Raw genomic sequence first — 14,280 nt, forward strand, 5'->3', positions numbered from 1 at the left:
GAACAGGAACTTAAGATAAGAATATAAACTTGGAGAATTTTTATTTACAAAAACCGTGCTTGATTATTCTTGCGACAGGCAAGAACTTTTGATTCTTGTTTGATCTTACGTTAAAGAAAACCTTTTTTTCCCAATGCCCACCTATATTAACATTTTTTTCTCAATTCAGGCATTTACAGGGCAGTTTTGTTGGCCTCTCTCTCAGGGGCACCATATTAGGTGGGCCAACGTTGCTCTACAGTAAGGACAGGTAGTACAGAGAAGGAAAGAACATCCTTGCCTTGCCCGGCACTCGAACCCAGAACCTTTCTGATGCAAGAGCAGTTCCCTAACCCCTACACAGGCTGGTCGGCCATTAAAGATAACTCTATTTCTATCATTTTTAAAGTATATTATAAGCTTATGTTTAGAGTCAAAAAAGGACTGATCTATGGGCTTTATAAAAAGATGAATTTGTTATCCTTGAGGAAAACCATCAGTCATTACGCCTATCTTTCATAATTTAAAAATTCGATTGAAAGTCTTACCAAAATTTAAAAAATTGTTTCATACACAAAGGACAGACATCGTCAAATAAAATCCTCAATCACGATCCTCCCCGTGTGCATACAATAGGTTAAAGGGAGAAAGTACTGATTGGTTATTTATTCGGACTGGCCGTGAGATAGCAGCAGTTCTAGAATATGTACCAGCTGATTGTCATAATTTCTGTATATGTGGTCAGAATTCTGTACATATTGCCAAATTTTCGCATTTTAGGAAATTCAGTTGGGTAATGACGATTAAGAGAGTCAATATGTTACTTAGAAGGTTGATTTTTTTTATCCTTAAAGAATTGAAAGATCATTCAATACCGCTAAAATATTAACTTTAATTTTTTAAGGAAATGTAAAAGATAAGTAATAAAAAATTAAAAAATAATCATAATTACTCCAACTGACCATAATGGCCATCCATAACTATTTTTTGATGGGTGAGTAAACATGGGGTGACTATTTTCTACAATGGGCTAACGTTTGGAGGGAAAATTTGAGCTTGTGGTTGCCAACTTCACAAATTTGTCAAAATTTTGGTGAACTAACTTGGTTTAAGGTTTTCTTACAATAATGTTTGAAGGTCAAATTGAAACTTGTAGTTTCCTAGACAAAAACTGTCTAAAATTTGTTTTAGCCATGAAATTGTTTTAGCAGGTAGGCTAACACTTTCCTAAAATGGACTGACGTTCAGAGGCAAAATTCAAACTAGCAGTTGCCAATTTTATGCATGTCATATCTACTGCTAGATAGTTACAATTTCTCAGAACTCTCAAATTTATTCATTTTTAATTGCTTGAATTCAATTAAGTTTTCAATGATCTACCAATTTCTAAAGATTATCTTATATAATGCCAAGTTTTTAACTTTAAGGGGAGATTTTGAATTCAAATATGGATATTTTGTTTGAAAAGTGGTTGCCTTAACTATCCCAATTTCAGTAAATTTCTTTAAGAACTATTTGTGGGGGCGTTTAATATTTTCATTGATTTTCCTCCTCATATAGCTACCTATCTCACAATCTAAGTAAGGATGTCACGCTTCGGGGATACGTAATTAATCTAGCTCAATAATTTAACAAATAATTGAATTTTAAATAATAACTATCAAAGTCAAACAAGAACGATTACTTCAAAAATAAAATAATAATTCTCAATAAGTTATCAATAATAATTAACAATCAAATAAACTTCGTCAAATTTGCATAATATTTACTTAAAAAGTATCTCACATTCTCGGCCTTCAGTAACAAATCCTTACTACATACATCCGTGACATTGCGATTTACTTAATTCTTGTCACGTGACTAAAAATAGCGTAACAGAATGTAGGCATTCATCTGCATCGACTTTATTTGTCACAATATAAGACAAACGTGCCCTATAATAAAAGTAAGACATAAAAATGGCAAGGAGGCGTAAAATATTATTTCTGTTTTGAGTATAATTTCTCGCTGTGTTTTCTCTTTTTTGGAACAAACATTTCTTATGATTAACAAGCGTTACTTATGCCTTGGTATGTAATACCTAAATTTATGTAAATAGATTGACAAAGGAAAGTGATAAAAGATTACAATTCTTTTCTCGAAATGTGTTACATTTGCGCAAATTCAAACAGGATCCACGTCAACAAGTATTTTGAGAAGTAAGTTAAATTTTTTGAAACTATCTATCAAAAAAAATATTTATATTATTCTCTGAAATACAATGCTTTTAAACTTGGGTGCCTATTAATTAGTTTATTTTAAGAAATTATTATTTTTCATTTAATGCAAGAAATTAAGTAACATTTTAAATCAAACTGTCACTGGTGGAATCTTTTTGTAAATTGTTATGAGCGATAAATTAACCTATTCCCTGATATGGTTGTGAAAAATATACAGTTTTGTAGTGCTGCCTAAAATTTCCCTATGAAAAAAATATTACGCCTGCATTTAAACTAAATGAATGTTATTAACAGTTGACTGCAACTTTTTTTTTTTTTAAAGAATCACTAATTTAGGGTTTAAAACCCTTAAATACCAACTTGTCCGATTTTTATATAAGATTTCCTAAATTAATAGTATTGAAGTATATTTTGTATTTTATAACCGTCATTGAACAGTCGACACAATTTTGGGTTTTCGACTACCAATTTTTTGCTCCGACAATCAATGTTTTGCAGAGTGGGAGAAATTTTGCTTTCGTGGTGGACTTTTTGATTAAACTAACCCGCATTTGCGTTAGATGGAGATGAAAACCACGAAAACCTTCCACGGTTAGTCAGGCTGCAAGGGGATACTAACCCATGATCCGTCTACCACAGAGGATATTTTACATCAACACTATGGTCGGTGCGAGCCGGGTGTGAAATTCGTATCTACCAGCCATTACTGGGATTTGAACCCTGTTTACTTCAATGGAAGGTGAACGCGAGATCCCCTGACCCACCACGGTTCAAAAGGTATGCCAACGGTATCAAAATGCAGATGGTCACCTTCCCAAGTACTGACCGCGTCCGGTAATGCTTCGGTGAATAATTTTTCCGAAAGCAACTGTACATTATTAACATTTAAAAATATATTTGTCTAATATATACGTTTAAGTGAGTGATTTGTCGTGCTCAAGCAATTGTTTTTAATAACCAAGATTTATACGTTAAAACATAAATGCTGCTACATTTAAGGAAAATCGCACAAGTTGGCAGCTATTAATTTCCAATTAATCTCGAGCGCGATATCATAGATAATTGAAAATACATTGGATTCACGCGACTAACAAAAAAATGAATATTTTTACGAAACTGCAAATAAATTCAACATTTTTTAAAGTGAATTACAGTTATTTGTACTAAAAAATAAATTTTAAAAAAATTGTAAAAAAAAGTTGGAATTTTTGTGCTTAGTTAACATAAAAGTACCAGATTCTTATATTTTCAATACATTATGGTGTATTTGCTCCAATAAACAGAAATTTGCACAAATAAAAGGTTGTACTTATGTTAAAATCCATTAATGCTTAAATTCTTTTTCTGCCGTGATGCAGAAAAGCAATTAAAAAAATGTATTTAACTAAATAAATAATTTGTTCTGTTTCTGACTACTTGATTTTTGAAGAGAATTATAAAAAAAACATTTCCTTGATGAGAAAACAGTCCTGTTTCAGATTTAAAAAAGTTAAAAAATAAAGAATTCTCGTAAGTCACATAACATATATGTCATGCTAGGCCAACATGTGCTTTTAGGAATCACTATATTGTGAAACGTTACAAAATTGAAGCTTAACTTCATTTATGAGTGCCTCTATAGTTACAATTTTGTTCAGGGTTTCACATTTCATACCATTAACTTCAGCCAAAAATCAGTTAGCCTCTTTGCTTTTTAGTACTGGACTCTTAACATAATAGGAGATTTCAAACATTTTAGGTTTTGAAGAGAAATTAGGTTAGTTGAACTCATTGTACAGAAACCAGGCTATCACTATATCGCTTTTAAAAAGTAAATTTCGAAAAATTATGCTGAAATTTCAATTATAAAAAAAGATTAACGAAGATAAGAATACTTTGAGTAAGGTGAGAAAAAATAAGAGTAAAAACAATTTTTTAACTACATATTTAATCTTCTGCAAATCCGATGTTAGAGGTTTTTATTACTTAAATGACAATGTGGGACCCGTGCTTTGAAACAGAACTTATATTCTTACGTTAAGAAATACTTTATTTTCTCTTTTCTATGAAAAAATTTTGTCAGTTTCACATGTAGAAATTAAATGTGAATTATGCTTTTAATTAGAATTTTTATAAATTTAAACGCCAACTGTTTTTATAAATATTTTTAAAGTATTAAACACCGAGTTTTGATTACATTTTATTTTCTAGACAAATGTCAATTAATAAATGTCAAAATAAATGTTTAAGTTAAAATTTGATGTATTTTAACTATTTTTAAGAACTGTTTAATCTCGGTCTTTTTTACACAGAACTTTTTTTTTAAAAAAAAAATCTAAGGAGCGTAAATGAACTTTTCGTAAAATGCAGTTATTCTATTCCATTAATAAATCTAAAGTATGAAAAATAATTTTTTTATTCAAATTTTTAAATTTTTCTAAACTTTTTGCTGCTTTGCAAAAAACTTTTTACATGAAGAGTTTGTGATGAAAAGAAAGAGACCGAAATACATGGAAAACCTCTGCTTAGAATTTTGTTCAGCAAAAACTTCACTAAATTACGGTTGTTCATTAAATTACGAAACTTTCAGTTAGAATTGTGACAACAAGATAAAGAGAGACAAAACTACAAGGACAAACAAAATGACAACCAACAAAAGAGAAAAAATACTGTCTCTGATGAAAAATATAACAAAAAAGCGAGTAGGCGAATAATCAAAATAAATGTAAATTAAAAAAACAATGTAGTAACAAAAAAGAGGAAAGGATGGTGCCTTACTGAGAGACAGTGTGGTTTGAGTCCTGAAAACTGTATATTAGTAAGAAAAATGGATCTATGTGAGATATATAATTCAAAATTAATACATATATGTATACATACATATATATATATATATATATATATATATATATATATATATATATATATATATATATATATATATATATATATATATATATATATATATATATATATATATATATATATATATATATATATATATATATATATATATATATATATATATATATATATATATAAGAAGTAAATTCAAAATGAAGATGAAGCAAAGGAAAATTACAGACATATGAAAAAAGGGAGGAATAGAAAAATAATAATAAAAAAATAATAAAAAACAAAAAAAATCAAATTACAGACATATGAAAAAAGGGAGGAATAGAAAAATAATAATAAAAAAATAATAAAAATCAAAAAAAATCAAAAAAAGAAGAATACAATTTTTTACAAAAATCTGGAAAAAAACAGATATAATCGCTTCATCAGCTCTCCCGATCATATCCGCAAAAAAGAGTACTTTCTAATATTGCATCAATATAGCCAAAGCAAAATATATCAATACAATAGTGTGAGGAGCACTCAAAACATTTTTGCGAAAACTACAACAAGAAATAGAACACAATTAGTAAAAATAACAGAAAAATAACAGAAAAAAAATAACAGAAAAAATTAGTAAAAATAACAGAAAACAGAAAATAAAATATAAAGAAAAAACAGAATAAAACACAAAAATTTATATATTGGACACATTTTTTACCGGGAGCTAAATCGTTATAATTGTTTAAATCCATGAAAATAGGCTCATAGAGCAACGTCATGACACACGTAACGTCCTAAAGACAGGAAATTAGAAAAAGGAAATCAAAACGAAAACAGAAGGAAAACGAAAGAAAGTTAATAGTAGATAATATTAAGCTCTAAGGCTGCATTAAATATGATCACTAATACACAGCAAAATAAATAAATACAATAAAACACGAAGAAAATTAGGAAAAACAATAAGTTTCATTTATTGCGCATAAGCTGCAAGTAAATAGAACTTATAAAATAAGTTCAAAATGAAGATAAAACAAAGGAAGATCACAGACATATGAAGAAGGAAAAAAAAAGGGGGGGGAAGAAAAATAATAATATATATATATATATATATATATATATATATATATATATATATATATATATATATATATATATATATATATATATATATATATATATATATATATATATATATATATATATATATATATATATATATATATATATATATATATATATATATTATTAATTTTGAAAAAAGGTCATTTTCATAATTTGGTGCCACTTGAAAATTAAAAAAAAGAAAACAATTCTTATTTGAGGATATATAGCTTTTAAGAATAATTACACATTAAACTGTGAACCAGCCAAGCGGTGATCCAATGTCCATAGATGGTTAACGAACGAAGATTTTTGATTTGGTATCCTACACACTAATTGAATATTATTAATTTTATTGAAATTAGCAGGTAAACTATAATTGATCATCATCATCTGACTTTTCTTGTTCGTTTTGTTAAATAATAATTTAATTGCAAATGTGCAGTGCGTTCATTTCAAATCTGCCACCTTGAATAACTTTTTAATAAGTATATTTTTTTTTACAAAATCACTTCACCACGTAAATTTTATGTTGTATTTAAACGTTTAAAAATCCACTCTAATCAGTTCAGGAACTACCTTTTTTTCCAAAAGAATGACATTGTGTACCGCGATATTAAAAAATGTCTGCTTGGTGGTCCGTAAGGATACTAAAGTTCGATGAAATCTTATCTAAACTTAATGAATGTTTTTCATACAGTTATTCTGATGTTTATTAATTATTTTAGTTTAAATTTTTTGATCAGATTGCCATGTCCAGAAATCTCCATTTTTTTTACCAAAATCCTAATTATTTTTATAGAATCAAAACAAATTACTATCTAACTTTAAAATTATTATTATATAATTTTAAAACAAAATCTTGTAAATAAAGATTTCATAAAGGTAAGCAGACATATAAATTTTAGGAACACTAATTCAGGAAGCAAGGAAAGTCTACAAAAAAATATTGAAATTCTATTTGATTTAGAACTAAATTATGATAAGCTAAATTATTTTACCTATTAAGTAAATATTTTTATACAACTAATTATGATAATATCAAAAAATTGCTAAAAAGTTATTCTTTTGTCAACCGAATATAGAACATTCGAAATGGCTGTTTTTTTTTCTTTTTTAAACAGTCTTAAATGTTAAACGAGTGTTACCACTTCTTGTAATAATTATTTAGGTTTAAGAAGTGTAAATAAGTGCATGGTATCAGACATGAAATTAATTTGCAAAAGCGATGATTTAATTTTGTGAAAATTTAACTTCAATTAACTATTTTCTCTAACCTCATTAGAATATAATTTAGAGTATTTAACGCAGTTATAATATATGACAGTAGTAGAATTCAATCGAAAACATTTCAAATTTCATGTTTCGACAGTTTTATTTTAAGTTCCATTTCTCCTAATTTTTTTGAAAAACTATATTTATCTTAAAATAATGACTTATAATTTTAAATTTTTTGTATTTGAAGATGTCAACTAGTGTTCTTGTTATAAAGAGAATTTGCGTTTTATATTACAATTATACATCATTTTTATTATTGCAAAATTTATATTTTTCATGGGAACAAATAGCACCGAATGCTAAAAGCCTTAAAGCCTCCATAATTAAAGTCACCTAAATAAATTAAGAGCAAATTGGTTTTCGGAGAAAAAAAATATTTAAAACATTCATTTAATTCTGCAAAGGAAACTTAGTTGTTTGAGATCCAAAACTGGCAAGACATTTATCCATAACTGTTAGGTTTTTTTTAATTTCTTAGCTGATAATATACTAAACCAACTGAGGCTCATATTTGTCTCCTTTGTAATTTGATGTCCCGTTGTCCCCTTTTTTGAATGCCCCTAAAATAATCAACACTTGCCAACTTTTTTATCTATTTTTTTCATGCTATAAAAGTCATTACTTGCAAGAACTATTAAATATTAACTATTGAAATTTATTTGCAAAACTTTTAAACATTAACTATTGAACACAATTTACAAAAAAAACATTAAATATGACTGACAAATAACTTTAACATAAACTATGAAACATAAAATAATAAAAATTATTTACAAAACAATTAAATCTTGACTGTAAACATAAACTATTATTATGATCTATAAACACAGCAAAACTGTAGAGTAAACTATTAAAAATAATTAATCAAAACCAATAAGCATTGACAGTTAAACATTAAGTATTCAACATGATTTTTTTACCTATAACAACTTCTAAACAATATCATGAATCATAAATAAATTATAAAACAATATCATAAATAATAAAAATAAATTACAAATCTCTAAAACATAAACGAATGAAAGAGATATATAAACACTTCTAATCATAACAAATTATCAGTCTAAACTATTAAGAATAAAGCATAAACTATTAAATCAGCCAAAACTATTTCATTATTAAAATTCACTATTAAAAACAATATGTTCAATATTAATATTTACTGTTAAACATAACTTAAATTATTAATATACCCTATAAAAATATAACATGATTTGTTAAATATCAGCTATTAAATATTGTTTACAAAAACTACTAAACATATCATGAAAATATTAACATTCTTTGCTAAACGTAAGTTTTTAACCATAAAAAACTATTAATCATAAATTTCTAAGCATAAACCATTAAAACAAAAACAGCATAAATTAATCAAACATAATTGAATAGGTTTTATTCTTAAAATCAATTTATGAAGTTTCCACTAAAGTCAAAACCCATTATTTCATTCTCTCTGTCTAATATGCGTAGAAAAATCAAAAGAAAGAAAAAAAAATGGCAATGCATGGCGTCTCCTTAATTCAGGAAAAAAAGTCATTCATTTCTGTCTCATGCTATTGTACAGACAAATCTTCATCTTAGAATATCTTCGTTTGTTTTTTTGAAAAAATAACCATAATAGCTTCGAGATTGAGGAACGTCGCATCAGATTTGATGAATTTTACTAAACTCCCGTTAACAGGTAAATTCATACTGTTGTTAATTAATCAATATTATATATTTTTAGAATAAGTAATTAAAGATTTTGTATTAGTAAGCGAATGTTTAGAAATTCAAGTTTGTCATTGAATTGTTACATAATTTTACAGACAACTCTTCATCTTAGAATATCTTTATTTTTTGAACAAAAAAAATCATAATAGCTTCAAGATCGAGGTGTGTCAATAAATGGTATTCAATAAATTTTACTGAAATCCAGAAGACAGGTAACTTTGTACTGTTGATAATTAAACAATATTACATATTTGGAGTATATTTTTCAAAACTTTTACATAAGTGAACGAATGTTTAAAATGATAGAATGTTCACAAGAATATCTTCTTGTGAAAAAATAATCATAATAGCTTGAAACTCGAAGAGTGTCACAACACTTTCGAAGCACTCTACTGAATTCCCGCTATCAGGAGTTACTATTAATCAATCAGTATTACTTATTTTTAAAGATTTTATGTTTAAAGTTCAAATTTATGATTTAGTTGCTACCTTATTGCACAAACAATTCTTCATTTTAGAATTTCTTCCTTTGTTTTTCGGAGAATTAATCATAATAATTTCGAGATCGAGGAGTGTCACAACATATTCAATATTCCCGCTATCAGGAATTACTATTACTCAATCAGTATTACTTATTTTTAAAAATTTTATGTTTAAAGTTCAAATTTATGATTTAGTTGCTACCTTATTGCACAAACAATTCTTCATTTTAGAATTTCTTCCTTTGTTTTTCGGAGAATTAATCATAATAATTTCGAGATCGAGGAGTGTCACAACATATTCAATATTCCCGCTATCAGGAATTACTATTACTCAATCAGTATTACTTATTTTTAAAGATTTTATGTTTAAAGTTCAAATTTATGATTTAGTTGCTACCTTATTGCACAAACAATTCTTCATTTTAGAATTTCTTCCTTTGTTTTTCGGAGAATTAATCATAATAATTTCGAGATCGAGAAGTGTCACAACACATTCAATGAATTTTAATGAGTTTCGGCTTTTAGGTATTACTCCTAATGAATTAGTATTACATAGTTTTAAAGATTTTATGTTCAAACACATATTTAAAAGCTCAAATTCATGATTGAGTTGCTACTTAATTGCACAAACAATTCTTCATTGTAGAATTTCTTCCTTTGTTTTTCGGAGAATTAATCATAATAATTTCGAGATCGAGGAGTGTCACAACACATTCAATGAATTTTAATGAATTTTGGCTTTTAGGTATTACTCCTAATGAATTAGTATTACATAGTTTTAAAGATTTTATGTTCAAACACATATTTAAAAGCTCAAATTCATGATTGAGTTGCTACTTAATTGCACAAACAATTCTTCATTGTAGAATTTCTTCCTTTGTTTTTCGGTGGATTAATCATAATAACTTCGAGATCGAGGAAAGTCACTGCACATTCGATGAATTTTATTGAATTCTTTGGATCAGGTAATTTCGCATTGCATTAAATCAATCAATATTACGTATTTTTAAAATACTTTTTAAAAATTTTATATTTGTGGACGCATGTTTAAAGGAATAAATTTGCTTCTGAGTTGTTATATAATCACTATAATATGAAATATTAGAGTATTAATATGAAATATTAGAAAAAAATCGTTTCAAGTTCTTGTTTTTTACGACGAACAACTTTAATTTAAAATATGAAATTATGAATTGTTATAGATACAAAAAAAGTGATTTGTTTTTCAATTCATATTAGTTTCTTATTGTTAATTCTTTATAAAATGGTACAATTTTACAATCGTTTTCTCCGAACGTGGCGAAAATTTTTTTGCTTGTGATTTACATTATTTAAAAAGAAATAATGCTTAAGTGAGAAAAACGACATAATGATTCATTTATTGGTGCGTTTTAGAATCATTATCCCTTTTTTTTCTTTATTTCTCATCAAAACATATAGTGGGTATGCCTGATCCAAATAACATTTTAAATTGGAAACGAAAAATAAATTAAACAGCCATTTTAATAAATGACGTACTTTTAGAATCGTATTGAATTATTGTATATTAAACTCATGCAATTGAATAAAGTTAATCTAGAAACTGTTTAAATAACATGTTCTTTTTAAGAAATTAATTACGTGTTTAGAATAATCTGAAGTTAAGTTTTAACATTCCTCTCATAGAGAAAACTCAGTTAAAGTTCTCTTGTAGTTTTACATTAAATGAAGAAAATCTTAAAGCTGGCCAACACAAATTTCTTAAAACTGTATGCTATTAAAATATACAGATATGTCAACGTTCTTTTTACCTAAAGGGCTTAAGATTTTCTTAGCACTAGTATTTAAAAATAACGTATAAACTCTTGTTTTTGAACATATATTCCTGTTTGTTACTGTTAAGTTAAATTATTTAACTGTTTACTGTGACTTAACTTGCATTCACTCACACTTTTAAATATTGATTTTAAAAAAAACTATTAACCATGAAAAATTTTGGCACATAATATGTCATTAAAAATTGATACTGAGTTAAAAATTTCACAACAATAGCATTTATAAAAATTTTTTCAGTAATAGGAAATTGTTTTTCTCTTGTTTGAATGTTATATTATATTTAGTAAATTGATTAATTTTATGCCTATGAAACGTTTGCTTGAAAAGGTTATTAGTAGTTTTAATATCGCAAATTAACATCAAATCTAGAATATGAACTCAATGAATGTTATAGCGCTATTTAATTTTGAAGTAATAAATAGTACGACATGTTTTGTAGCAGAAAATTGATAATCAGTTAACAATTCCTAGAAAAATGATAATAACTTTTATAATTTTTTTTTCAGAAATAGGATATTTTTTTCTCCCGTTTGAATCTTATATTACAATTAATAATTGATTGATTTTTAAGATTATGACCGCTTGCATGAAAAAGTTATTAAAGTTTAAATGTCGTGACTTAACGGGAACTTTAGAATATTAACTTAACTTATAGTGCTCCTAATTCTTGAAATAAAACTACGATATGCTTTGTAGTTGAAAGTTTTCGTTGTTTAAAGCTTGCCTTTTTCAGAATTTAAAAAATTTATTTGAGAAATCTAAATGTTCAAAGGCTTTCTCTCCATTTTATTTGAATTGAAAAAAAATTGAATTTTTTTAAGTATTTATTAAGTTGTCTTTAAAATAATAAAAATATTAAAAAAAACAACTGAGTTTTTAGAAAAAATTTTTATCAAATTCAAATTTTTTTTATCAAATTCATGTAAGCAGGTTAAAAATAGGGAGAAAACTTTTGACTATTGTTGCTTTCTAAAAAATAATAGGTTAACTAATTTTTCGAATAATGCACTTTCCAAACAGCACTTTCGAATAATGTAGTTAACCCTTTTATAATAATTTTGAGAAAAGCTTTTCAAACCTAAAAAAGTAAGAAATTAATAATTTTTTAGAAAACTTGAAGAAAATTACATTATGTTAAGTCTAAGGTACCTCCCTATGTTTGTACTACTATGGTAACAGCTTTAAACATCCTAATTCCCTTTTTCTGATCATGTGCCTCCCCTGAAATTAGCCAAGACAGAAATATGCATTAGTCATTTTCATTTCTTTCATTTTTTTTTTCATCGGCTTACTTTATTTTAATAAATGCGTTACCTGCTTGTACGTAGCGTTCTTTTAAAGCAAAGTACCATTTTCAAAAAAGAAAAAAAAATGGTAGGAGCCCTTTAATTCTTCGGAATTATTTTCAGAAACAAGATGGTTCAGTCTATGATAGTATATTAATAACATAAATATCTATGCAGCCAAACTCGCTATTAACGAGCCTCAATATTTGCTACTGACAACCGAGTGCTCGTAAAGAACAGGATCGTGAAAAAATCATGCATACCTAATAACTTCCAAATAGTACTTTCTTAATTTACTTTTGTACTGCACTAAAAGAAATTATTTGCTTCGAACTGGCTTACAGTCTCTCTGTTGTTTGATTGTTCTTCGGATAAGTGAACATAAAAAAAGAATTCATCCAGCCGAAAAATATCAAGAAGGAATTCGTCGACCCGAAAAACATCAAAAAGGAAATTCTTCAAGTAGAGATTAGCTAAACTGGAGAAGTAATATTAAATGGAGATGAATTTATGAATCACAAATATATTACTCGCTGAAATCGGAATTTATGAATCACAAATATATTACTCGCTAAAATTAGAGTTTGCACTTTAGAAGTGAGTTATTTTCCATTAAACTTAGTATTGAACTAACCAAGTATTTCGAATTTCTTCGTACATCCGGTTTTTCCTTAAATCAGGGCTATTAAATGGAAATGAATTTATGAATCACAAATATATTACTCGCTAAAATTGCAGTTTGCTCTTTAGAAGCGAGTTATTTTCCAATATACTTAGCATTGTACAAACCAAGTATTCCGAATTTCTCCGTACATCCGGGTTTTCGTTAAATCAGGGTATTCGATTCTACAGTATTTGAATCTGAAGCCAACAAAAGGCTTTTAAGGTTAAAGTGCTGGGTAACAGAAAGAAATATTCATTTAAAGTAAATGAATTGGTACTACCACTTTCTTCCCATTAGTGTTTTGCACATACAGGCTACTTTTTGAGATTTTTACTGGTGTTAATCAATCAACGGTCAAAATTCAGGTACTTTGAGTTGTTCTCTTTTTAAAGATATATGAATTGGTGATTTGTTTCATTTTCAAATTTATTTCGTTAAAACAAAGACAATCTTGATCGAAATATAAGTAGTTATGTATTTAATTTGATATTGTGCATTTGAAATATTTTTTTGAAACTAAATATGTTGTCAGCTTAAAATTTATTACAAATATTCTAGGATATTTATTCGACCTATTATAGGGGGAGGGAGATTAATAAATTCACCTTGAATGCCACAACCAATTATCTTTTTATAACAAATAGATATTGTGTTGGATAAGAAAAATTCACAAATAACTATAATTTTTCTAATCTTTAAAAAATAAGTGGTAGACACAGATACTACTTTCTCCGAACTACTTTCTCAGATTTGTCCTTCCCGGTAACTTAACTTTATTAGATTAAGCAAAACACGATTTTAGTACTATATCACATCATGATAAAGATTAACTGCTTCCATTATTATTTGTGATGAAGCTGCTGCTCCTAGCCAACACATGATAGTCAAAATGTACCACAATCAAGCAATTTTTTCTTGTACTAATC

At 26.9% G+C, this 14,280-nt stretch overlaps 1 protein-coding gene across 4 annotated transcripts in view; it reads left to right on the forward strand.

Moving 5' to 3' along the window:
• Positions 1 to 1,892: 1,892 nt before the first annotated feature.
• LOC107441922 (mitochondrial sodium/calcium exchanger protein) overlaps positions 1,893 to 14,280 on the forward strand; it is a 72,097-nt gene continuing 59,709 nt past the window's right edge. For 2 of the 4 annotated variants that reach the window (XM_016055331.4, XM_016055334.4), the window contains exon 1: positions 1,893 to 2,177. The gene's annotated coding sequence lies outside the window, so the exon portion shown is untranslated. Of the gene's footprint in view, positions 2,178 to 8,929; positions 9,076 to 14,280 lie in introns of those variants that run through there. The other 2 variants (XM_016055333.4, XM_071179431.2) reach the window with 2 other exon arrangements.

This window comes from Parasteatoda tepidariorum, chromosome 1, assembly GCF_982258835.1.
Source record: "Parasteatoda tepidariorum strain Cologne lab strain chromosome 1, Ptep-v5.0, whole genome shotgun sequence".
Lineage (NCBI taxonomy): Eukaryota > Metazoa > Arthropoda > Arachnida > Araneae > Theridiidae > Parasteatoda > Parasteatoda tepidariorum.